This window comes from Phyllobates terribilis, unplaced genomic scaffold, assembly GCF_046119375.1.
Source record: "Phyllobates terribilis strain yellow unplaced genomic scaffold, ASM4611937v1 Scaffold_40__1_contigs__length_11209783, whole genome shotgun sequence".
Taxonomy (NCBI): Eukaryota; Metazoa; Chordata; class Amphibia; order Anura; family Dendrobatidae; genus Phyllobates; species Phyllobates terribilis.
The window spans coordinates 4,257,606-4,279,760 of NW_027362800.1; the positions used below are offsets into that span (position 1 = coordinate 4,257,606).

Genomic DNA, 22,155 nt, shown 5'->3' on the forward strand with positions numbered 1-22,155 from the left:
GTAGTTATTTAGGTGAAAGCTCCAAAATGCTTGCCTAATATGTCTGTTTATCCAAAAGGAAGTATAGAGGGAGAGCTAGATAGATAGCATTGCATTACATTACATTACATGGCAATGCAATGCACAGTTGCTGAAGTTGAACCAAAATGAGCTTGTCATCTGGCTTCTGCAACTTTTAACATGAAAAATCCAATGAGGAGAAGAAAAGCAAAGCCAAAGAGTCCATCCCAAAATCCGACAAACAAGCAAAATGAACAAAAAGCATTGAATTCAATTCTTTCTGATTTTAGAAACTGCATTAAAGAAGGGGTGCACCGGTCCTGGAGATACTGCAATACCAGGTCAATGCGTGGAGTGGACAGAGCAAGCTCTTTTTCCATCTCCCTGTTCTAAAAATCCATTTAATATATGGTCCCCAGATAGGGGACGTATCAGATATTAAACTGATAAGAACAGATACTACACTTGATCTTAGCCAAAAGGCCGAGAAGCGATAACCAGAATTGGTTTCCGACTACGGTGCCACCCAAGGATTCTGAAAAGTCCATTTGTGGAGATGGCCACCTGGACTCCCGTTAAGAAGACATGCTGTCAACCTCTAGATCCCTCACATGCCTGCACTTTTCGGCTTGCTGCTGCTGCAATCCACGCGTTTTAGATCTGCATAACTCCACCTCTTTTAGCACAGTACCCTCAACCCCCGGCTGTTCCCACCCGCCTCAACACCGTTGGAAGGGAGGAGAACCAATTAAGGCAGGGGGGGGTGGAACGAGCAGCTGTCTACCCTTAGCAGGAGGGTTGCTGATTAATTACCTCTCCTGCTGCTGCTGCTGCTGGCTGTCCAGCAGCAGACTGAAGGTGGCTGCTGCTGTGCGCAGGTATATAAAGGCTCAGAGCCTATTATGACACGCGCAGCCAGCGTTCCATTGCCACATTCCGTCTACTGCAGGCGGGATACCTGGATGGCTGAATGTCACTGAGAAGCTCACAGAGACCGCCATAAGCAACAGTTTAAAAGAATGCCACAGACTAATCAACCAAACTTTTTGGGTTGGTTTCTCTTTTATAGTCTGCAGGCATTAAATGAAAGAAGTCAGTGTTCCAGCAGAGGGAGACAACGTTTCAGAAAAGGCATTGTAGCAAACCAAAAAAGAAATTTTAAGCGCAGCAGAGTAACCAGCTCACATACCTGTTAGCTCAGGTGAGTTTAAAAGGCTGCTGTTGATAACAAGGGCATTTGCTAAATAGATGGTGTGTGTGCAACAATATACTGAAAGGTCAATTATATTGTGCAGCTTATCTCACCACCTGTAGTTATTTAGGTGAAACCTCCAAAATGCTTGCCTAATATGTCTGTTTATCCAAAAGGAAGTATAGAGGGAGAGCTAGATAGATAGCATTGCATTACATTACATTACATGGCAATGCAATGCACAGTTGCTGAAGTTGAACCAAAATGAGCTTGTCATCTGGCTTCTGCAACTTTTAACATGAAAAATCCAATGAGGAGAAGAAAAGCAAAGCCAAAGAGTCCATCCCAAAATCCGACAAACAAGCAAAATGAACAAAAAGCATTGAATTCAATTCTTTCTGATTTTAGAAACTGCATTAAAGAAGGGGTGCACCGGTCCTGGAGATACTGCAATACCAGGTCAATGCGTGGAGTGGACAGAGCAAGCTCTTTTTCCATCTCCCTGTTCTAAAAATCCATTTAATATATGGTCCCCAGATAGGGGACGTATCAGATATTAAACTGATAAGAACAGATACTACACTTGATCTTAGCCAAAAGGCCGAGAAGCGATAACCAGAATTGGTTTCCGACTACGGTGCCACCCAAGGATTCTGAAAAGTCCATTTGTGGAGATGGCCACCTGGACTCCCGTTAAGAAGACATGCTGTCAACCTCTAGATCCCTCACATGCCTGCACTTTTCGGCTTGCTGCTGCTGCAATCCACGCGTTTTAGATCTGCATAACTCCACCTCTTTTAGCACAGTACCCTCAACCCCCGGCTGTTCCCACCCGCCTCAACACCGTTGGAAGGGAGGAGAACCAATTAAGGCGGGGGGGGGGGTGGAACGAGCAGCTGTCTACCCTTAGCAGGAGGGTTGCTGATTAATTACCTCTCCTGCTGCTGCTGCTGCTGGCTGTCCAGCAGCAGACTGAAGGTGGCTGCTGCTGTGCGCAGGTATATAAAGGCTCAGAGCCTATTATGACACGCGCAGCCAGCGTTCCATTGCCACATTCCGTCTACTGCAGGCGGGATACCTGGATGGCTGAATGTCACTGAGAAGCTCACAGAGACCGCCATAAGCAACAGTTTAAAAGAATGCCACAGACTAATCAACCAAACTTTTTGGGTTGGTTTCTCTTTTATAGTCTGCAGGCATTAAATGAAAGAAGTCAGTGTTCCAGCAGAGGGAGACAACGTTTCAGAAAAGGCATTGTAGCAAACCAAAAAAGAAATTTTAAGCGCAGCAGAGTAACCAGCTCACATACCTGTTAGCTCAGGTGAGTTTAAAAGGCTGCTGTTGATAACAAGGGCATTTGCTAAATAGATGGTGTGTGTGCAACAATATACTGAAAGGTCAATTATATTGTGCAGCTTATCTCACCACCTGTAGTTATTTAGGTGAAAGCTCCAAAATGCTTGCCTAATATGTCTGTTTATCCAAAAGGAAGTATAGAGGGAGAGCTAGATAGATAGCATTGCATTACATTACATGGCAATGCAATGCACAGTTGCTGAAGTTGAACCAAAATGAGCTTGTCATCTGGCTTCTGCAACTTTTAACATGAAAAATCCAATGAGGAGAAGAAAAGCAAAGCCAAAGAGTCCATCCCAAAATCCGACAAACAAGCAAAATGAACAAAAAGCATTGAATTCAATTCTTTCTGATTTTAGAAACTGCATTAAAGAAGGGGTGCACCAGTCTTGGAGATACTGCAATACCAGGTCAATGCGTGGAGTGGACAGAGCAAGCTCTTTTTCCATCTCCCTGTTCTAAAAATCCATTTAATATATGGTCCCCAGATAGGGGACGTATCAGATATTAAACTGATAAGAACAGATACTACACTTGATCTTAGCCAAAAGGCCGAGAAGCGATAACCAGAATTGGTTTCCGACTACGGTGCCACCCAAGGATTCTGAAAAGTCCATTTGTGGAGATGGCCACCTGGACTCCCGTTAAGAAGACATGCTGTCAACCTCTAGATCCCTCACATGCCTGCACTTTTCGGCTTGCTGCTGCTGCAATCCACGCGTTTTAGATCTGCATAACTCCACCTCTTTTAGCACAGTACCCTCAACCCCCGGCTGTTCCCACCCGCCTCAACACCGTTGGAAGGGAGGAGAACCAATTAGGCGGGGGGGGGGGTGGAACGAGCAGCTGTCTACCCTTAGCAGGAGGGTTGCTGATTAATTACCTCTCCTGCTGCTGCTGCTGCTGGCTGTCCAGCAGCAGACTGAAGGTGGCTGCTGCTGTGCGCAGGTATATAAAGGCTCAGAGCCTATTATGACACGCGCAGCCAGCGTTCCATTGCCACATTCCGTCTACTGCAGGCGGGATACCTGGATGGCTGAATGTCACTGAGAAGCTCACAGAGACCGCCATAAGCAACAGTTTAAAAGAATGCCACAGACTAATCAACCAAACTTTTTGGGTTGGTTTCTCTTTTATAGTCTGCAGGCATTAAATGAAAGAAGTCAGTGTTCCAGCAGAGGGAGACAACGTTTCAGAAAAGGCATTGTAGCAAACCAAAAAAGAAATTTTAAGCGCAGCAGAGTAACCAGCTCACATACCTGTTAGCTCAGGTGAGTTTAAAAGGCTGCTGTTGATAACAAGGGCATTTGCTAAATAGATGGTGTGTGTGCAACAATATACTGAAAGGTCAATTATATTGTGCAGCTTATCTCACCACCTGTAGTTATTTAGTTGAAAGCTCCAAAATGCTTGCCTAATATGTCTGTTTATCCAAAAGGAAGTATAGAGGGAGAGCTAGATAGATAGCATTGCATTACATTACATTACATGGCAATGCAATGCACAGTTGCTGAAGTTGAACCAAAATGAGCTTGTCATCTGGCTTCTGCAACTTTTAACATGAAAAATCCAATGAGGAGAAGAAAAGCAAAGCCAAAGAGTCCATCCCAAAATCCGACAAACAAGCAAAATGAACAAAAAGCATTGAATTCAATTCTTTCTGATTTTAGAAACTGCATTAAAGAAGGGGTGCACCGGTCCTGGAGATACTGCAATACCAGGTCAATGCGTGGAGTGGACAGAGCAAGCTCTTTTTCCATCTCCCTGTTCTAAAAATCCATTTAATATATGGTCCCCAGATAGGGGACGTATCAGATATTAAACTGATAAGAACAGATACTACACTTGATCTTAGCCAAAAGGCCGAGAAGCGATAACCAGAATTGGTTTCCGACTACGGTGCCACCCAAGGATTCTGAAAAGTCCATTTGTGGAGATGGCCACCTGGACTCCCGTTAAGAAGACATGCTGTCAACCTCTAGATCCCTCACATGCCTGCACTTTTCGGCTTGCTGCTGCTGCAATCCACGCGTTTTAGATCTGCATAACTCCACCTCTTTTAGCACAGTACCCTCAACCCCCGGCTGTTCCCACCCGCCTCAACACCGTTGGAAGGGAGGAGAACCAATTAAGGCGGGGGGGGGGGGGTGGAACGAGCAGCTGTCTACCCTTAGCAGGAGGGTTGCTGATTAATTACCTCTCCTGCTGCTGCTGCTGCTGGCTGTCCAGCAGCAGACTGAAGGTGGCTGCTGCTGTGCGCAGGTATATAAAGGCTCAGAGCCTATTATGACACGCGCAGCCAGCGTTCCATTGCCACATTCCGTCTACTGCAGGCGGGATACCTGGATGGCTGAATGTCACTGAGAAGCTCACAGAGACCGCCATAAGCAACAGTTTAAAAGAATGCCACAGACTAATCAACCAAACTTTTTGGGTTGGTTTCTCTTTTATAGTCTGCAGGCATTAAATGAAAGAAGTCAGTGTTCCAGCAGAGGGAGACAACGTTTCAGAAAAGGCATTGTAGCAAACCAAAAAAGAAATTTTAAGCGCAGCAGAGTAACCAGCGCACATACCTGTTAGCTCAGGTGAGTTTAAAAGGCTGCTGTTGATAACAAGGGCATTTGCTAAATAGATGGTGTGTGTGCAACAATATACTGAAAGGTCAATTATATTGTGCAGCTTATCTCACCACCTGTAGTTATTTAGGTGAAAGCTCCAAAATGCTTGCCTAATATGTCTGTTTATCCAAAAGGAAGTATAGAGGGAGAGCTAGATAGATAGCATTGCATTACATTACATTACATGGCAATGCAATGCACAGTTGCTGAAGTTGAACCAAAATGAGCTTGTCATCTGGCTTCTGCAACTTTTAACATGAAAAATCCAATGAGGAGAAGAAAAGCAAAGCCAAAGAGTCCATCCCAAAATCCGACAAACAAGCAAAATGAACAAAAAGCATTGAATTCAATTCTTTCTGATTTTAGAAACTGCATTAAAGAAGGGGTGCACCGGTCCTGGAGATACTGCAATACCAGGTCAATGCGTGGAGTGGACAGAGCAAGCTCTTTTTCCATCTCCCTGTTCTAAAAATCCATTTAATATATGGTCCCCAGATAGGGGACGTATCAGATATTAAACTGATAAGAACAGATACTACACTTGATCTTAGCCAAAAGGCCGAGAAGCGATAACCAGAATTGGTTTCCGACTACGGTGCCACCCAAGGATTCTGAAAAGTCCATTTGTGGAGATGGCCACCTGGACTCCCGTTAAGAAGACATGCTGTCAACCTCTAGATCCCTCACATGCCTGCACTTTTCGGCTTGCTGCTGCTGCAATCCACGCGTTTTAGATCTGCATAACTCCACCTCTTTTAGCACAGTACCCTCAACCCCCGGCTGTTCCCACCCGCCTCAACACCGTTGGAAGGGAGGAGAACCAATTAAGGCGGGGGGGGGGGGTGGAACGAGCAGCTGTCTACCCTTAGCAGGAGGGTTGCTGATTAATTACCTCTCCTGCTGCTGCTGCTGCTGGCTGTCCAGCAGCAGACTGAAGGTGGCTGCTGCTGTGCGCAGGTATATAAAGGCTCAGAGCCTATTATGACACGCGCAGCCAGCGTTCCATTGCCACATTCCGTCTACTGCAGGCGGGATACCTGGATGGCTGAATGTCACTGAGAAGCTCACAGAGACCGCCATAAGCAACAGTTTAAAAGAATGCCACAGACTAATCAACCAAACTTTTTGGGTTGGTTTCTCTTTTATAGTCTGCAGGCATTAAATGAAAGAAGTCAGTGTTCCAGCAGAGGGAGACAACGTTTCAGAAAAGGCATTGTAGCAAACCAAAAAAGAAATTTTAAGCGCAGCAGAGTAACCAGCTCACATACCTGTTAGCTCAGGTGAGTTTAAAAGGCTGCTGTTGATAACAAGGGCATTTGCTAAATAGATGGTGTGTGTGCAACAATATACTGAAAGGTCAATTATATTGTGCAGCTTATCTCACCACCTGTAGTTATTTAGGTGAAAGCTCCAAAATGCTTGCCTAATATGTCTGTTTATCCAAAAGGAAGTATAGAGGGAGAGCTAGATAGATAGCATTGCATTACATTACATTACATGGCAATGCAATGCACAGTTGCTGAAGTTGAACCAAAATGAGCTTGTCATCTGGCTTCTGCAACTTTTAACATGAAAAATCCAATGAGGAGAAGAAAAGCAAAGCCAAAGAGTCCATCCCAAAATCCGACAAACAAGCAAAATGAACAAAAAGCATTGAATTCAATTCTTTCTGATTTTAGAAACTGCATTAAAGAAGGGGTGCACCGGTCCTGGAGATACTGCAATACCAGGTCAATGCGTGGAGTGGACAGAGCAAGCTCTTTTTCCATCTCCCTGTTCTAAAAATCCATTTAATATATGGTCCCCAGATAGGGGACGTATCAGATATTAAACTGATAAGAACAGATACTACACTTGATCTTAGCCAAAAGGCCGAGAAGCGATAACCAGAATTGGTTTCCGACTACGGTGCCACCCAAGGATTCTGAAAAGTCCATTTGTGGAGATGGCCACCTGGACTCCCGTTAAGAAGACATGCTGTCAACCTCTAGATCCCTCACATGCCTGCACTTTTCGGCTTGCTGCTGCTGCAATCCACGCGTTTTAGATCTGCATAACTCCACCTCTTTTAGCACAGTACCCTCAACCCCCGGCTGTTCCCACCCGCCTCAACACCGTTGGAAGGGAGGAGAACCAATTAAGGCGGGGGGGGGGGGGGGTGGAACGAGCAGCTGTCTACCCTTAGCAGGAGGGTTGCTGATTAATTACCTCTCCTGCTGCTGCTGCTGCTGGCTGTCCAGCAGCAGACTGAAGGTGGCTGCTGCTGTGCGCAGGTATATAAAGGCTCAGAGCCTATTATGACACGCGCAGCCAGCGTTCCATTGCCACATTCCGTCTACTGCAGGCGGGATACCTGGATGGCTGAATGTCACTGAGAAGCTCACAGAGACCGCCATAAGCAACAGTTTAAAAGAATGCCACAGACTAATCAACCAAACTTTTTGGGTTGGTTTCTCTTTTATAGTCTGCAGGCATTAAATGAAAGAAGTCAGTGTTCCAGCAGAGGGAGACAACGTTTCAGAAAAGGCATTGTAGCAAACCAAAAAAGAAATTTTAAGCGCAGCAGAGTAACCAGCTCACATACCTGTTAGCTCAGGTGAGTTTAAAAGGCTGCTGTTGATAACAAGGGCTTTTGCTAAATAGATGGTGTGTGTGCAACAATATACTGAAAGGTCAATTATATTGTGCAGCTTATCTCACCACCTGTAGTTATTTAGGTGAAAGCTCCAAAATGCTTGCCTAATATGTCTGTTTATCCAAAAGGAAGTATAGAGGGAGAGCTAGATAGATAGCATTGCATTACATTACATTACATGGCAATGCAATGCACAGTTGCTGAAGTTGAACCAAAATGAGCTTGTCATCTGGCTTCTGCAACTTTTAACATGAAAAATCCAATGAGGAGAAGAAAAGCAAAGCCAAAGAGTCCATCCCAAAATCCGACAAACAAGCAAAATGAACAAAAAGCATTGAATTCAATTCTTTCTGATTTTAGAAACTGCATTAAAGAAGGGGTGCACCGGTCCTGGAGATACTGCAATACCAGGTCAATGCGTGGAGTGGACAGAGCAAGCTCTTTTTCCATCTCCCTGTTCTAAAAATCCATTTAATATATGGTCCCCAGATAGGGGACGTATCAGATATTAAACTGATAAGAACAGATACTACACTTGATCTTAGCCAAAAGGCCGAGAAGCGATAACCAGAATTGGTTTCCGACTACGGTGCCACCCAAGGATTCTGAAAAGTCCATTTGTGGAGATGGCCACCTGGACTCCCGTTAAGAAGACATGCTGTCAACCTCTAGATCCCTCACATGCCTGCACTTTTCGGCTTGCTGCTGCTGCAATCCACGCGTTTTAGATCTGCATAACTCCACCTCTTTTAGCACAGTACCCTCAACCCCCGGCTGTTCCCACCCGCCTCAACACCGTTGGAAGGGAGGAGAACCAATTAAGGCGGGGGGGGGGTGGAACGAGCAGCTGTCTACCCTTAGCAGGAGGGTTGCTGATTAATTACCTCTCCTGCTGCTGCTGCTGCTGGCTGTCCAGCAGCAGACTGAAGGTGGCTGCTGCTGTGCGCAGGTATATAAAGGCTCAGAGCCTATTATGACACGCGCAGCCAGCGTTCCATTGCCACATTCCGTCTACTGCAGGCGGGATACCTGGATGGCTGAATGTCACTGAGAAGCTCACAGAGACCGCCATAAGCAACAGTTTAAAAGAATGCCACAGACTAATCAACCAAACTTTTTGGGTTGGTTTCTCTTTTATAGTCTGCAGGCATTAAATGAAAGAAGTCAGTGTTCCAGCAGAGGGAGACAACGTTTCAGAAAAGGCATTGTAGCAAACCAAAAAAGAAATTTTAAGCGCAGCAGAGTAACCAGCTCACATACCTGTTAGCTCAGGTGAGTTTAAAAGGCTGCTGTTGATAACAAGGGCATTTGCTAAATAGATGGTGTGTGTGCAACAATATACTGAAAGGTCAATTATATTGTGCAGCTTATCTCACCACCTGTAGTTATTTAGGTGAAAGCTCCAAAATGCTTGCCTAATATGTTTGTTTATCCAAAAGGAAGTATAGAGGGAGAGCTAGATAGATAGCATTGCATTACATTACATTACATGGCAATGCAATGCACAGTTGCTGAAGTTGAACCAAAATGAGCTTGTCATCTGGCTTCTGCAACTTTTAACATGAAAAATCCAATGAGGAGAAGAAAAGCAAAGCCAAAGAGTCCATCCCAAAATCCGACAAACAAGCAAAATGAACAAAAAGCATTGAATTCAATTCTTTCTGATTTTAGAAACTGCATTAAAGAAGGGGTGCACCGGTCCTGGAGATACTGCAATACCAGGTCAATGCGTGGAGTGGACAGAGCAAGCTCTTTTTCCATCTCCCTGTTCTAAAAATCCATTTAATATATGGTCCCCAGATAGGGGACGTATCAGATATTAAACTGATAAGAACAGATACTACACTTGATCTTAGCAAAAAGGCCGAGAAGCGATAACCAGAATTGGTTTCCGACTACGGTGCCACCCAAGGATTCTGAAAAGTCCATTTGTGGAGATGGCCACCTGGACTCCCGTTAAGAAGACATGCTGTCAACCTCTAGATCCCTCACATGCCTGCACTTTTCGGCTTGCTGCTGCTGCAATCCACGCGTTTTAGATCTGCATAACTCCACCTCTTTTAGCACAGTACCCTCAACCCCCGGCTGTTCCCACCCGCCTCAACACCGTTGGAAGGGAGGAGAACCAATTAAGGCGGGGGGGGGGGTGGAACGAGCAGCTGTCTACCCTTAGCAGGAGGGTTGCTGATTAATTACCTCTCCTGCTGCTGCTGCTGCTGGCTGTCCAGCAGCAGACTGAAGGTGGCTGCTGCTGTGCGCAGGTATATAAAGGCTCAGAGCCTATTATGACACGCGCAGCCAGCGTTCCATTGCCACATTCCGTCTACTGCAGGCGGGATACCTGGATGGCTGAATGTCACTGAGAAGCTCACAGAGACCGCCATAAGCAACAGTTTAAAAGAATGCCACAGACTAATCAACCAAACTTTTTGGGTTGGTTTCTCTTTTATAGTCTGCAGGCATTAAATGAAAGAAGTCAGTGTTCCAGCAGAGGGAGACAACGTTTCAGAAAAGGCATTGTAGCAAACCAAAAAAGAAATTTTAAGCGCAGCAGAGTAACCAGCTCACATACCTGTTAGCTCAGGTGAGTTTAAAAGGCTGCTGTTGATAACAAGGGTATTTGCTAAATAGATGGTGTGTGTGCAACAATATACTGAAAGGTCAATTATATTGTGCAGCTTCTCTCACCACCTGTAGTTATTTAGGTGAAAGCTCCAAAATGCTTGCCTAATATGTCTGTTTATCCAAAAGGAAGTATAGAGGGAGAGCTAGATAGATAGCATTGCATTACATTACATTACATGGCAATGCAATGCACAGTTGCTGAAGTTGAACCAAAATGAGCTTGTCATCTGGCTTCTGCAACTTTTAACATGAAAAATCCAATGAGGAGAAGAAAAGCAAAGCCAAAGAGTCCATCCCAAAATCCGACAAACAAGCAAAATGAACAAAAAGCATTGAATTCAATTCTTTCTGATTTTAGAAACTGCATTAAAGAAGGGGTGCACCGGTCCTGGAGATACTGCAATACCAGGTCAATGCGTGGAGTGGACAGAGCAAGCTCTTTTTCCATCTCCCTGTTCTAAAAATCCATTTAATATATGGTCCCCAGATAGGGGACGTATCAGATATTAAACTGATAAGAACAGATACTACACTTGATCTTAGCCAAAAGGCCGAGAAGCGATAACCAGAATTGGTTTCCGACTACGGTGCCACCCAAGGATTCTGAAAAGTCCATTTGTGGAGATGGCCACCTGGACTCCCGTTAAGAAGACATGCTGTCAACCTCTAGATCCCTCACATGCCTGCACTTTTCGGCTTGCTGCTGCTGCAATCCACGCGTTTTAGATCTGCATAACTCCACCTCTTTTAGCACAGTACCCTCAACCCCCGGCTGTTCCCACCCGCCTCAACACCGTTGGAAGGGAGGAGAACCAATTAATGCGGGGGGGGGGGGTGGAACGAGCAGCTGTCTACCCTTAGCAGGAGGGTTGCTGATTAATTACCTCTCCTGCTGCTGCTGCTGCTGGCTGTCCAGCAGCAGACTGAAGGTGGCTGCTGCTGTGCGCAGGTATATAAAGGCTCAGAGCCTATTATGACACGCGCAGCCAGCGTTCCATTGCCACATTCCGTCTACTGCAGGCGGGATACCTGGATGGCTGAATGTCACTGAGAAGCTCACAGAGACCGCCATAAGCAACAGTTTAAAAGAATGCCACAGACTAATCAACCAAACTTTTTGGGTTGGTTTCTCTTTTATAGTCTGCAGGCATTAAATGAAAGAAGTCAGTGTTCCAGCAGAGGGAGACAACGTTTCAGAAAAGGCATTGTAGCAAACCAAAAAAGAAATTTTAAGCGCAGCAGAGTAACCAGCTCACATACCTGTTAGCTCAGGTGAGTTTAAAAGGCTGCTGTTGATAACAAGGGCATTTGCTAAATAGATGGTGTGTGTGCAACAATATACTGAAAGGTCAATTATATTGTGCAGCTTATCTCACCACCTGTAGTTATTTAGGTGAAAGCTCCAAAATGCTTGCCTAATATGTTTGTTTATCCAAAAGGAAGTATAGAGGGAGAGCTAGATAGATAGCATTGCATTACATTACATTACATGGCAATGCAATGCACAGTTGCTGAAGTTGAACCAAAATGAGCTTGTCATCTGGCTTCTGCAACTTTTAACATGAAAAATCCAATGAGGAGAAGAAAAGCAAAGCCAAAGAGTCCATCCCAAAATCCGACAAACAAGCAAAATGAACAAAAAGCATTGAATTCAATTCTTTCTGATTTTAGAAACTGCATTAAAGAAGGGGTGCACCGGTCCTGGAGATACTGCAATACCAGGTCAATGCGTGGAGTGGACAGAGCAAGCTCTTTTTCCATCTCCCTGTTCTAAAAATCCATTTAATATATGGTCCCCAGATAGGGGACGTATCAGATATTAAACTGATAAGAACAGATACTACACTTGATCTTAGCCAAAAGGCCGAGAAGCGATAACCAGAATTGGTTTCCGACTACGGTGCCACCCAAGGATTCTGAAAAGTCCATTTGTGGAGATGGCCACCTGGACTCCCGTTAAGAAGACATGCTGTCAACCTCTAGATCCCTCACATGCCTGCACTTTTCGGCTTGCTGCTGCTGCAATCCACGCGTTTTAGATCTGCATAACTCCACCTCTTTTAGCACAGTACCCTCAACCCCCGGCTGTTCCCACCCGCCTCAACACCGTTGGAAGGGAGGAGAACCAATTAAGGCGGGGGGGGGTGGAACGAGCAGCTGTCTACCCTTAGCAGGAGGGTTGCTGATTAATTACCTCTCCTGCTGCTGCTGCTGCTGCTGGCTGTCCAGCAGCAGACTGAAGGTGGCTGCTGCTGTGCGCAGGTATATAAAGGCTCAGAGCCTATTATGACACGCGCAGCCAGCGTTCCATTGCCACATTCCGTCTACTGCAGGCGGGATACCTGGATGGCTGAATGTCACTGAGAAGCTCACAGAGACCGCCATAAGCAACAGTTTAAAAGAATGCCACAGACTAATCAACCAAACTTTTTGGGTTGGTTTCTCTTTTATAGTCTGCAGGCATTAAATGAAAGAAGTCAGTGTTCCAGCAGAGGGAGACAACGTTTCAGAAAAGGCATTGTAGCAAACCAAAAAAGAAATTTTAAGCGCAGCAGAGTAACCAGCTCACATACCTGTTAGCTCAGGTGAGTTTAAAAGGCTGCTGTTGATAACAAGGGCATTTGCTAAATAGATGGTGTGTGTGCAACAATATACTGAAAGGTCAATTATATTGTGCAGCTTATCTCACCACCTGTAGTTATTTAGGTGAAAGCTCCAAAATGCTTGCCTAATATGTCTGTTTATCCAAAAGGAAGTATAGAGGGAGAGCTAGATAGATAGCATTGCATTACATTACATTACATGGCAATGCAATGCACAGTTGCTGAAGTTGAACCAAAATGAGCTTGTCATCTGGCTTCTGCAACTTTTAACATGAAAAATCCAATGAGGAGAAGAAAAGCAAAGCCAAAGAGTCCATCCCAAAATCCGACAAACAAGCAAAATGAACAAAAAGCATTGAATTCAATTCTTTCTGATTTTAGAAACTGCATTAAAGAAGGGGTGCACCGGTCCTGGAGATACTGCAATACCAGGTCAATGCGTGGAGTGGACAGAGCAAGCTCTTTTTCCATCTCCCTGTTCTAAAAATCCATTTAATATATGGTCCCCAGATAGGGGACGTATCAGATATTAAACTGATAAGAACAGATACTACACTTGATCTTAGCCAAAAGGCCGAGAAGCGATAACCAGAATTGGTTTCCGACTACGGTGCCACCCAAGGATTCTGAAAAGTCCATTTGTGGAGATGGCCACCTGGACTCCCGTTAAGAAGACATGCTGTCAACCTCTAGATCCCTCACATGCCTGCACTTTTCGGCTTGCTGCTGCTGCAATCCACGCGTTTTAGATCTGCATAACTCCACCTCTTTTAGCACAGTACCCTCAACCCCCGGCTGTTCCCACCCGCCTCAACACCGTTGGAAGGGAGGAGAACCAATTAAGGCGGGGGGGGGGTGGAACGAGCAGCTGTCTACCCTTAGCAGGAGGGTTGCTGATTAATTACCTCTCCTGCTGCTGCTGCTGCTGGCTGTCCAGCAGCAGACTGAAGGTGGCTGCTGCTGTGCGCAGGTATATAAAGGCTCAGAGCCTATTATGACACGCGCAGCCAGCGTTCCATTGCCACATTCCGTCTACTGCAGGCGGGATACCTGGATGGCTGAATGTCACTGAGAAGCTCACAGAGACCGCCATAAGCAACAGTTTAAAAGAATGCCACAGACTAATCAACCAAACTTTTTGGGTTGGTTTCTCTTTTATAGTCTGCAGGCATTAAATGAAAGAAGTCAGTGTTCCAGCAGAGGGAGACAACGTTTCAGAAAAGGCATTGTAGCAAACCAAAAAAGAAATTTTAAGCGCAGCAGAGTAACCAGCTCACATACCTGTTAGCTCAGGTGAGTTTAAAAGGCTGCTGTTGATAACAAGGGCATTTGCTAAATAGATGGTGTGTGTGCAACAATATACTGAAAGGTCAATTATATTGTGCAGCTTATCTCACCACCTGTAGTTATTTAGGTGAAAGCTCCAAAATGCTTGCCTAATATGTCTGTTTATCCAAAAGGAAGTATAGAGGGAGAGCTAGATAGATAGCATTGCATTACATTACATTACATGGCAATGCAATGCACAGTTGCTGAAGTTGAACCAAAATGAGCTTGTCATCTGGCTTCTGCAACTTTTAACATGAAAAATCCAATGAGGAGAAGAAAAGCAAAGCCAAAGAGTCCATCCCAAAATCCGACAAACAAGCAAAATGAACAAAAAGCATTGAATTCAATTCTTTCTGATTTTAGAAACTGCATTAAAGAAGGGGTGCACCGGTCCTGGAGATACTGCAATACCAGGTCAATGCGTGGAGTGGACAGAGCAAGCTCTTTTTCCATCTCCCTGTTCTAAAAATCCATCCATTTAATATATGGTCCCCAGATAGGGGACGTATCAGATATTAAACTGATAAGAACAGATACTACACTTGATCTTAGCCAAAAGGCCGAGAAGCGATAACCAGAATTGGTTTCCGACTACGGTGCCACCCAAGGATTCTGAAAAGTCCATTTGTGGAGATGGCCACCTGGACTCCCGTTAAGAAGACATGCTGTCAACCTCTAGATCCCTCACATGCCTGCACTTTTCGGCTTGCTGCTGCTGCAATCCACGCGTTTTAGATCTGCATAACTCCACCTCTTTTAGCACAGTACCCTCAACCCCCGGCTGTTCCCACCCGCCTCAACACCGTTGGAAGGGAGGAGAACCAATTAAGGCGGGAGGGGGTGGAACGAGCAGCTGTCTACCCTTAGCAGGAGGGTTGCTGATTAATTACCTCTCCTGCTGCTGCTGCTGCTGGCTGTCCAGCAGCAGACTGAAGGTGGCTGCTGCTGTGCGCAGGTATATAAAGGCTCAGAGCCTATTATGACACGCGCAGCCAGCGTTCCATTGCCACATTCCGTCTACTGCAGGCGGGATACCTGGATGGCTGAATGTCACTGAGAAGCTCACAGAGACCGCCATAAGCAACAGTTTAAAAGAATGCCACAGACTAATCAACCAAACTTTTTGGGTTGGTTTCTCTTTTATAGTCTGCAGGCATTAAATGAAAGAAGTCAGTGTTCCAGCAGAGGGAGACAACGTTTCAGAAAAGGCATTGTAGCAAACCAAAAAAGAAATTTTAAGCGCAGCAGAGTAACCAGCTCACATACCTGTTAGCTCAGGTGAGTTTAAAAGGCTGCTGTTGATAACAAGGGCATTTGCTAAATAGATGGTGTGTGTGCAACAATATACTGAAAGGTCAATTATATTGTGCAGCTTATCTCACCACCTGTAGTTATTTAGGTGAAAGCTCCAAAATGCTTGCCTAATATGTCTGTTTATCCAAAAGGAAGTATAGAGGGAGAGCTAGATAGATAGCATTGCATTACATTACATTACATGGCAATGCAATGCACAGTTGCTGAAGTTGAACCAAAATGAGCTTGTCATCTGGCTTCTGCAACTTTTAACATGAAAAATCCAATGAGGAGAAGAAAAGCAAAGCCAAAGAGTCCATCCCAAAATCCGACAAACAAGCAAAATGAACAAAAAGCATTGAATTCAATTCTTTCTGATTTTAGAAACTGCATTAAAGAAGGGGTGCACCGGTCCTGGAGATACTGCAATACCAGGTCAATGCGTGGAGTGGACAGAGCAAGCTCTTTTTCCATCTCCCTGTTCTAAAAATCCATCCATTTAATATATGGTCCCCAGATAGGGGACGTATCAGATATTAAACTGATAAGAACAGATACTACACTTGATCTTAGCCAAAAGGCCGAGAAGCGATAACCAGAATTGGTTTCCGACTACGGTGCCACCCAAGGATTCTGAAAAGTCCATTTGTGGAGATGGCCACCTGGACTCCCGTTAAGAAGACATGCTGTCAACCTCTAGATCCCTCACATGCCTGCACTTTTCGGCTTGCTGCTGCTGCAATCCACGCGTTTTAGATCTGCATAACTCCACCTCTTTTAGCACAGTACCCTCAACCCCCGGCTGTTCCCACCCGCCTCAACACCGTTGGAAGGGAGGAGAACCAATTAAGGCGGGAGGGGGTGGAACGAGCAGCTGTCTACCCTTAGCAGGAGGGTTGCTGATTAATTACCTCTCCTGCTGCTGCTGCTGCTGGCTGTCCAGCAGCAGACTGAAGGTGGCTGCTGCTGTGCGCAGGTATATAAAGGCTCAGAGCCTATTATGACACGCGCAGCCAGCGTTCCATTGCCACATTCCGTCTACTGCAGGCGGGATACCTGGATGGCTGAATGTCACTGAGAAGCTCACAGAGACCGCCATAAGCAACAGTTTAAAAGAATGCCACAGACTAATCAACCAAACTTTTTGGGTTGGTTTCTCTTTTATAGTCTGCAGGCATTAAATGAAAGAAGTCAGTGTTCCAGCAGAGGGAGACAACGTTTCAGAAAAGGCATTGTAGCAAACCAAAAAAGAAATTTTAAGCGCAGCAGAGTAACCAGCTCACATACCTGTTAGCTCAGGTGAGTTTAAAAGGCTGCTGTTGATAACAAGGGCATTTGCTAAATAGATGGTGTGTGTGCAACAATATACTGAAAGGTCAATTATATTGTGCAGCTTATCTCACCACCTGTAGTTATTTAGGTGAAAGCTCCAAAATGCTTGCCTAATATGTCTGTTTATCCAAAAGGAAGTATAGAGGGAGAGCTAGATAGATAGCATTGCATTACATTACATTACATGGCAATGCAATGCACAGTTGCTGAAGTTGAACCAAAATGAGCTTGTCATCTGGCTTCTGCAACTTTTAACATGAAAAATCCAATGAGGAGAAGAAAAGCAAAGCCAAAGAGTCCATCCCAAAATCCGACAAACAAGCAAAATGAACAAAAAGCATTGAATTCAATTCTTTCTGATTTTAGAAACTGCATTAAAGAAGGGGTGCACCGGTCCTGGAGATACTGCAATACCAGGTCAATGCGTGGAGTGGACAGAGCAAGCTCTTTTTCCATCTCCCTGTTCTAAAAATCCATTTAATATATGGTCCCCAGATAGGGGACGTATCAGATATTAAACTGATAAGAACAGATACTACACTTGATCTTAGCCAAAAGGCCGAGAAGCGATAACCAGAATTGGTTTCCGACTACGGTGCCACCCAAGGATTCTGAAAAGTCCATTTGTGGAGATGGCCACCTGGACTCCCGTTAAGAAGACATGCTGTCAACCTCTAGATCCCTCACATGCCTGCACTTTTCGGCTTGCTGCTGCTGCAATCCACGCGTTTTAGATTTGCATAACTCCACCTCTTTTAGCACAGTACCCTCAACCCCCGGCTGTTCCCACCCGCCTCAACACCGTTGGAAGGGAGGAGAACCAATTAAGGCGGGGGGGGGGGGTGGAACGAGCAGCTGTCTACCCTTAGCAGGAGGGTTGCTGATTAATTACCTCTCCTGCTGCTGCTGCTGGCTGTCCAGCAGCAGACTGAAGGTGGCTGCTGCTGTGCGCAGGTATATAAAGGCTCAGAGCCTATTATGACACGCGCAGCCAGCGTTCCATTGCCACATTCCGTCTACTGCAGGCGGGATACCTGGATGGCTGAATGTCACTGAGAAGCTCACAGAGACCGCCATAAGCAACAGTTTAAAAGAATGCCACAGACTAATCAACCAAACTTTTTGGGTTGGTTTCTCTTTTATAGTCTGCAGGCATTAAATGAAAGAAGTCAGTGTTCCAGCAGAGGGAGACAACGTTTCAGAAAAGGCATTGTAGCAAACCAAAAAAGAAATTTTAAGCGCAGCAGAGTAACCAGCTCACATACCTGTTAGCTCAGGTGAGTTTAAAAGGCTGCTGTTGATAACAAGGGCATTTGCTAAATAGATGGTGTGTGTGCAACAATATACTGAAAGGTCAATTATATTGTGCAGCTTATCTCACCACCTGTAGTTATTTAGGTGAAAGCTCCAAAATGCTTGCCTAATATGTCTGTTTATCCAAAAGGAAGTATAGAGGGAGAGCTAGATAGATAGCATTGCATTACATTACATTACATGGCAATGCAATGCACAGTTGCTGAAGTTGAACCAAAATGAGCTTGTCATCTGGCTTCTGCAACTTTTAACATGAAAAATCCAATGAGGAGAAGAAAAGCAAAGCCAAAGAGTCCATCCCAAAATCCGACAAACAAGCAAAATGAACAAAAAGCATTGAATTCAATTCTTTCTGATTTTAGAAACTGCATTAAAGAAGGGGTGCACCGGTCCTGGAGATACTGCAATACCAGGTCAATGCGTGGAGTGGACAGAGCAAGCTCTTTTTCCATCTCCCTGTTCTAAAAATCCATTTAATATATGGTCCCCAGATAGGGGACGTATCAGATATTAAACTGATAAGAACAGATACTACACTTGATCTTAGCCAAAAGGCCGAGAAGCGATAACCAGAATTGGTTTCCGACTACGGTGCCACCCAAGGATTCTGAAAAGTCCATTTGTGGAGATGGCCACCTGGACTCCCGTTAAGAAGACATGCTGTCAACCTCTAGATCCCTCACATGCCTGCACTTTTCGGCTTGCTGCTGCTGCAATCCACGCGTTTTAGATCTGCATAACTCCACCTCTTTTAGCACAGTACCCTCAACCCCCGGCTGTTCCCACCCGCCTCAACACCGTTGGAAGGGAGGAGAACCAATTAAGGCGGGGTGGGGGTGGAACGAGCAGCTGTCTACCCTTAGCAGGAGGGTTGCTGATTAATTACCTCTCCTGCTGCTGCTGCTGCTGGCTGTCCAGCAGCAGACTGAAGGTGGCTGCTGCTGTGCGCAGGTATATAAAAGCTCAGAGCCTATTATGACACGCGCAGCCAGCGTTCCATTGCCACATTCCGTCTACTGCAGGCGGGATACCTGGATGGCTGAATGTCACTGAGAAGCTCACAGAGACCGCCATAAGCAACAGTTTAAAAGAATGCCACAGACTAATCAACCAAACTTTTTGGGTTGGTTTCTCTTTTATAGTCTGCAGGCATTAAATGAAAGAAGTCAGTGTTCCAGCAGAGGGAGACAACGTTTCAGAAAAGGCATTGTAGCAAACCAAAAAAGAAATTTTAAGCGCAGCAGAGTAACCAGCTCACATACCTGTTAGCTCAGGTGAGTTTAAAAGGCTGCTGTTGATAACAAGGGCATTTGCTAAATAGATGGTGTGTGTGCAACAATATACTGAAAGGTCAATTATATTGTGCAGCTTATCTCACCACCTGTAGTTATTTAGGTGAAAGCTCCAAAATGCTTGCCTAATATGTCTGTTTATCCAAAAGGAAGTATAGAGGGAGAGCTAGATAGATAGCATTGCATTACATTACATTACATGGCAATGCAATGCACAGTTGCTGAAGTTGAACCAAAATGAGCTTGTCATCTGGCTTCTGCAACTTTTAACATGAAAAATCCAATGAGGAGAAGAAAAGCAAAGCCAAAGAGTCCATCCCAAAATCCGACAAACAAGCAAAATGAACAAAAAGCATTGAATTCAATTCTTTCTGATTTTAGAAACTGCATTAAAGAAGGGGTGCACCGGTCCTGGAGATACTGCAATACCAGGTCAATGCGTGGAGTGGACAGAGCAAGCTCTTTTTCCATCTCCCTGTTCTAAAAATCCATTTAATATATGGTCCCCAGATAGGGGACGTATCAGATATTAAACTGATAAGAACAGATACTACACTTGATCTTAGCCAAAAGGCCGAGAAGCGATAACCAGAATTGGTTTCCGACTACGGTGCCACCCAAGGATTCTGAAAAGTCCATTTGTGGAGATGGCCACCTGGACTCCCGTTAAGAAGACATGCTGTCAACCTCTAGATCCCTCACATGCCTGCACTTTTCGGCTTGCTGCTGCTGCAATCCACGCGTTTTAGATCTGCATAACTCCACCTCTTTTAGCACAGTACCCTCAACCCCCGGCTGTTCCCACCCGCCTCAACACCGTTGGAAGGGAGGAGAACCAATTAAGGCGGGGGGGGGGGGGTGGAACGAGCAGCTGTCTACTCTTAGCAGGAGGGTTGCTGATTAATTACCTCTCCTGCTGCTGCTGCTGCTGGCTGTCCAGCAGCAGACTGAAGGTGGCTGCTGCTGTGCGCAGGTATATAAAGGCTCAGAGCCTATTATGACACGCGTAGCCAGCGTTCCATTGCCACATTCCGTCTACTGCAGGCGGGATACCTGGATGGCTGAATGTCACTGAGAAGCTCACAGAGACCGCCATAAGCAAGAGTTTAAAAGAATGCCACAGACTAATCAACCAAACTTTTTGGGTTGGTTTCTCTTTTATAGTCTGCAGGCATTAAATGAAAGAAGTCAGTGTTCCAGCAGAGGGAGACAACGTTTCAGAAAAGGCATTGTAGCAAACCCAAAAAGAAATTTTAAGCGCAGCAGAGTAACCAGCTCACATACCTGTTAGCTCAGGTGAGTTTAAAAGGCTGCTGTTGATAACAAGGGCATTTGCTAAATAGATGGTGTGTGTGCAACAATATACTGAAAGGTCAATTATATTGTGCAGCTTATCTCACCACCTGTAGTTATTTAGGTGAAAGCTCCAAAATGCTTGCCTAATATGTCTGTTTATCCAAAAGGAAGTATAGAGGGAGAGCTAGATAGATAGCATTGCATTACATTACATTACATGGCAATGCAATGCACAGTTGCTGAAGTTGAACCAAAATGAGCTTGTCATCTGGCTTCTGCAACTTTTAACATGAAAAATCCAATGAGGAGAAGAAAAGCAAAGCCAAAGAGTCCATCCCAAAATCCGACAAACAAGCAAAATGAACAAAAAGCATTGAATTCAATTCTTTCTGATTTTAGAAACTGCATTAAAGAAGGGGTGCACCGGTCCTGGAGATACTGCAATACCAGGTCAATGCGTGGAGTGGACAGAGCAAGCTCTTTTTCCATCTCCCTGTTCTAAAAATCCATTTAATATATGGTCCCCAGATAGGGGACGTATCAGATATTAAACTGATAAGAACAGATACTACACTTGATCTTAGCCAAAAGGCCGAGAAGCGATAACCAGAATTGGTTTCCGACTACGGTGCCACCCAAGGATTCTGAAAAGTCCATTTGTGGAGATGGCCACCTGGACTCCCGTTAAGAAGACATGCTGTCAACCTCTAGATCCCTCACATGCCTGCACTTTTCGGCTTGCTGCTGCTGCAATCCACGCGTTTTAGATCTGCATAACTCCACCTCTTTTAGCACAGTACCCTCAACCCCCGGCTGTTCCCACCCGCCTCAACACCGTTGGAAGGGAGGAGAACCAATTAAGGCGGGGGGGGGGTGGAACGAGCAGCTGTCTACCCTTAGCAGGAGGGTTGCTGATTAATTACCTCTCCTGCTGCTGCTGCTGCTGGCTGTCCAGCAGCAGACTGAAGGTGGCTGCTGCTGTGCGCAGGTATATAAAGGCTCAGAGCCTATTATGACACGCGCAGCCAGCGTTCCATTGCCACATTCCGTCTACTGCAGGCGGGATACCTGGATGGCTGAGTGTCACTGAGAAGCTCACAGAGACCGCCATAAGCAACAGTTTAAAAGAATGCCACAGACTAATCAACCAAACTTTTTGGGTTGGTTTCTCTTTTATAGTCTGCAGGCATTAAATGAAAGAAGTCAGTGTTCCAGCAGAGGGAGACAACGTTTCAGAAAAGGCATTGTAGCAAACCAAAAAAGAAATTTT

The 22,155-nt window shown here is 45.2% G+C and overlaps 17 non-coding genes across 17 annotated transcripts; all 17 read right to left on the reverse strand.

Moving 5' to 3' along the window:
- Positions 1–304: 304 nt before the first annotated feature.
- Positions 305–495, reverse strand: LOC141187288 (U2 spliceosomal RNA). Its single transcript, XR_012261488.1, has one exon. It is a non-coding gene; the product is annotated as a U2 spliceosomal RNA (small nuclear RNA).
- Positions 496–1,614: 1,119 nt separating this feature from the next.
- Positions 1,615–1,805, reverse strand: LOC141187290 (U2 spliceosomal RNA). Its single transcript, XR_012261490.1, has one exon. It is a non-coding gene; the product is annotated as a U2 spliceosomal RNA (small nuclear RNA).
- A 1,116-nt stretch (positions 1,806–2,921) lies between these two features.
- Positions 2,922–3,112, reverse strand: LOC141185201 (U2 spliceosomal RNA). Its single transcript, XR_012259885.1, has one exon. It is a non-coding gene; the product is annotated as a U2 spliceosomal RNA (small nuclear RNA).
- A 1,120-nt stretch (positions 3,113–4,232) lies between these two features.
- Positions 4,233–4,423, reverse strand: LOC141187291 (U2 spliceosomal RNA). The gene has a single exon (XR_012261491.1). It is a non-coding gene; the product is annotated as a U2 spliceosomal RNA (small nuclear RNA).
- Positions 4,424–5,546: 1,123 nt separating this feature from the next.
- LOC141187292 (U2 spliceosomal RNA) lies at positions 5,547–5,737 on the reverse strand. Its single transcript, XR_012261492.1, has one exon. It is a non-coding gene; the product is annotated as a U2 spliceosomal RNA (small nuclear RNA).
- A 1,122-nt stretch (positions 5,738–6,859) lies between these two features.
- Positions 6,860–7,050, reverse strand: LOC141187293 (U2 spliceosomal RNA). Its single transcript, XR_012261493.1, has one exon. It is a non-coding gene; the product is annotated as a U2 spliceosomal RNA (small nuclear RNA).
- Positions 7,051–8,175: 1,125 nt separating this feature from the next.
- On the reverse strand, positions 8,176–8,366 carry LOC141187294 (U2 spliceosomal RNA). Its single transcript, XR_012261494.1, has one exon. It is a non-coding gene; the product is annotated as a U2 spliceosomal RNA (small nuclear RNA).
- A 1,120-nt stretch (positions 8,367–9,486) lies between these two features.
- LOC141185274 (U2 spliceosomal RNA) lies at positions 9,487–9,677 on the reverse strand. Its single transcript, XR_012259952.1, has one exon. It is a non-coding gene; the product is annotated as a U2 spliceosomal RNA (small nuclear RNA).
- Positions 9,678–10,798: 1,121 nt separating this feature from the next.
- Positions 10,799–10,989, reverse strand: LOC141187295 (U2 spliceosomal RNA). Its single transcript, XR_012261495.1, has one exon. It is a non-coding gene; the product is annotated as a U2 spliceosomal RNA (small nuclear RNA).
- Positions 10,990–12,111: 1,122 nt separating this feature from the next.
- On the reverse strand, positions 12,112–12,302 carry LOC141187297 (U2 spliceosomal RNA). Its single transcript, XR_012261496.1, has one exon. It is a non-coding gene; the product is annotated as a U2 spliceosomal RNA (small nuclear RNA).
- A 1,122-nt stretch (positions 12,303–13,424) lies between these two features.
- Positions 13,425–13,615, reverse strand: LOC141187298 (U2 spliceosomal RNA). Its single transcript, XR_012261497.1, has one exon. It is a non-coding gene; the product is annotated as a U2 spliceosomal RNA (small nuclear RNA).
- Positions 13,616–14,735: 1,120 nt separating this feature from the next.
- Positions 14,736–14,930, reverse strand: LOC141185462 (U2 spliceosomal RNA). Its single transcript, XR_012260123.1, has one exon. It is a non-coding gene; the product is annotated as a U2 spliceosomal RNA (small nuclear RNA).
- A 1,119-nt stretch (positions 14,931–16,049) lies between these two features.
- Positions 16,050–16,244, reverse strand: LOC141185463 (U2 spliceosomal RNA). The gene has a single exon (XR_012260124.1). It is a non-coding gene; the product is annotated as a U2 spliceosomal RNA (small nuclear RNA).
- Positions 16,245–17,363: 1,119 nt separating this feature from the next.
- Positions 17,364–17,554, reverse strand: LOC141187299 (U2 spliceosomal RNA). Its single transcript, XR_012261498.1, has one exon. It is a non-coding gene; the product is annotated as a U2 spliceosomal RNA (small nuclear RNA).
- A 1,119-nt stretch (positions 17,555–18,673) lies between these two features.
- On the reverse strand, positions 18,674–18,864 carry LOC141187300 (U2 spliceosomal RNA). The gene has a single exon (XR_012261499.1). It is a non-coding gene; the product is annotated as a U2 spliceosomal RNA (small nuclear RNA).
- Positions 18,865–19,984: 1,120 nt separating this feature from the next.
- LOC141187302 (U2 spliceosomal RNA) lies at positions 19,985–20,175 on the reverse strand. Its single transcript, XR_012261501.1, has one exon. It is a non-coding gene; the product is annotated as a U2 spliceosomal RNA (small nuclear RNA).
- A 1,123-nt stretch (positions 20,176–21,298) lies between these two features.
- Positions 21,299–21,489, reverse strand: LOC141187303 (U2 spliceosomal RNA). The gene has a single exon (XR_012261502.1). It is a non-coding gene; the product is annotated as a U2 spliceosomal RNA (small nuclear RNA).
- Positions 21,490–22,155: the final 666 nt, after the last annotated feature.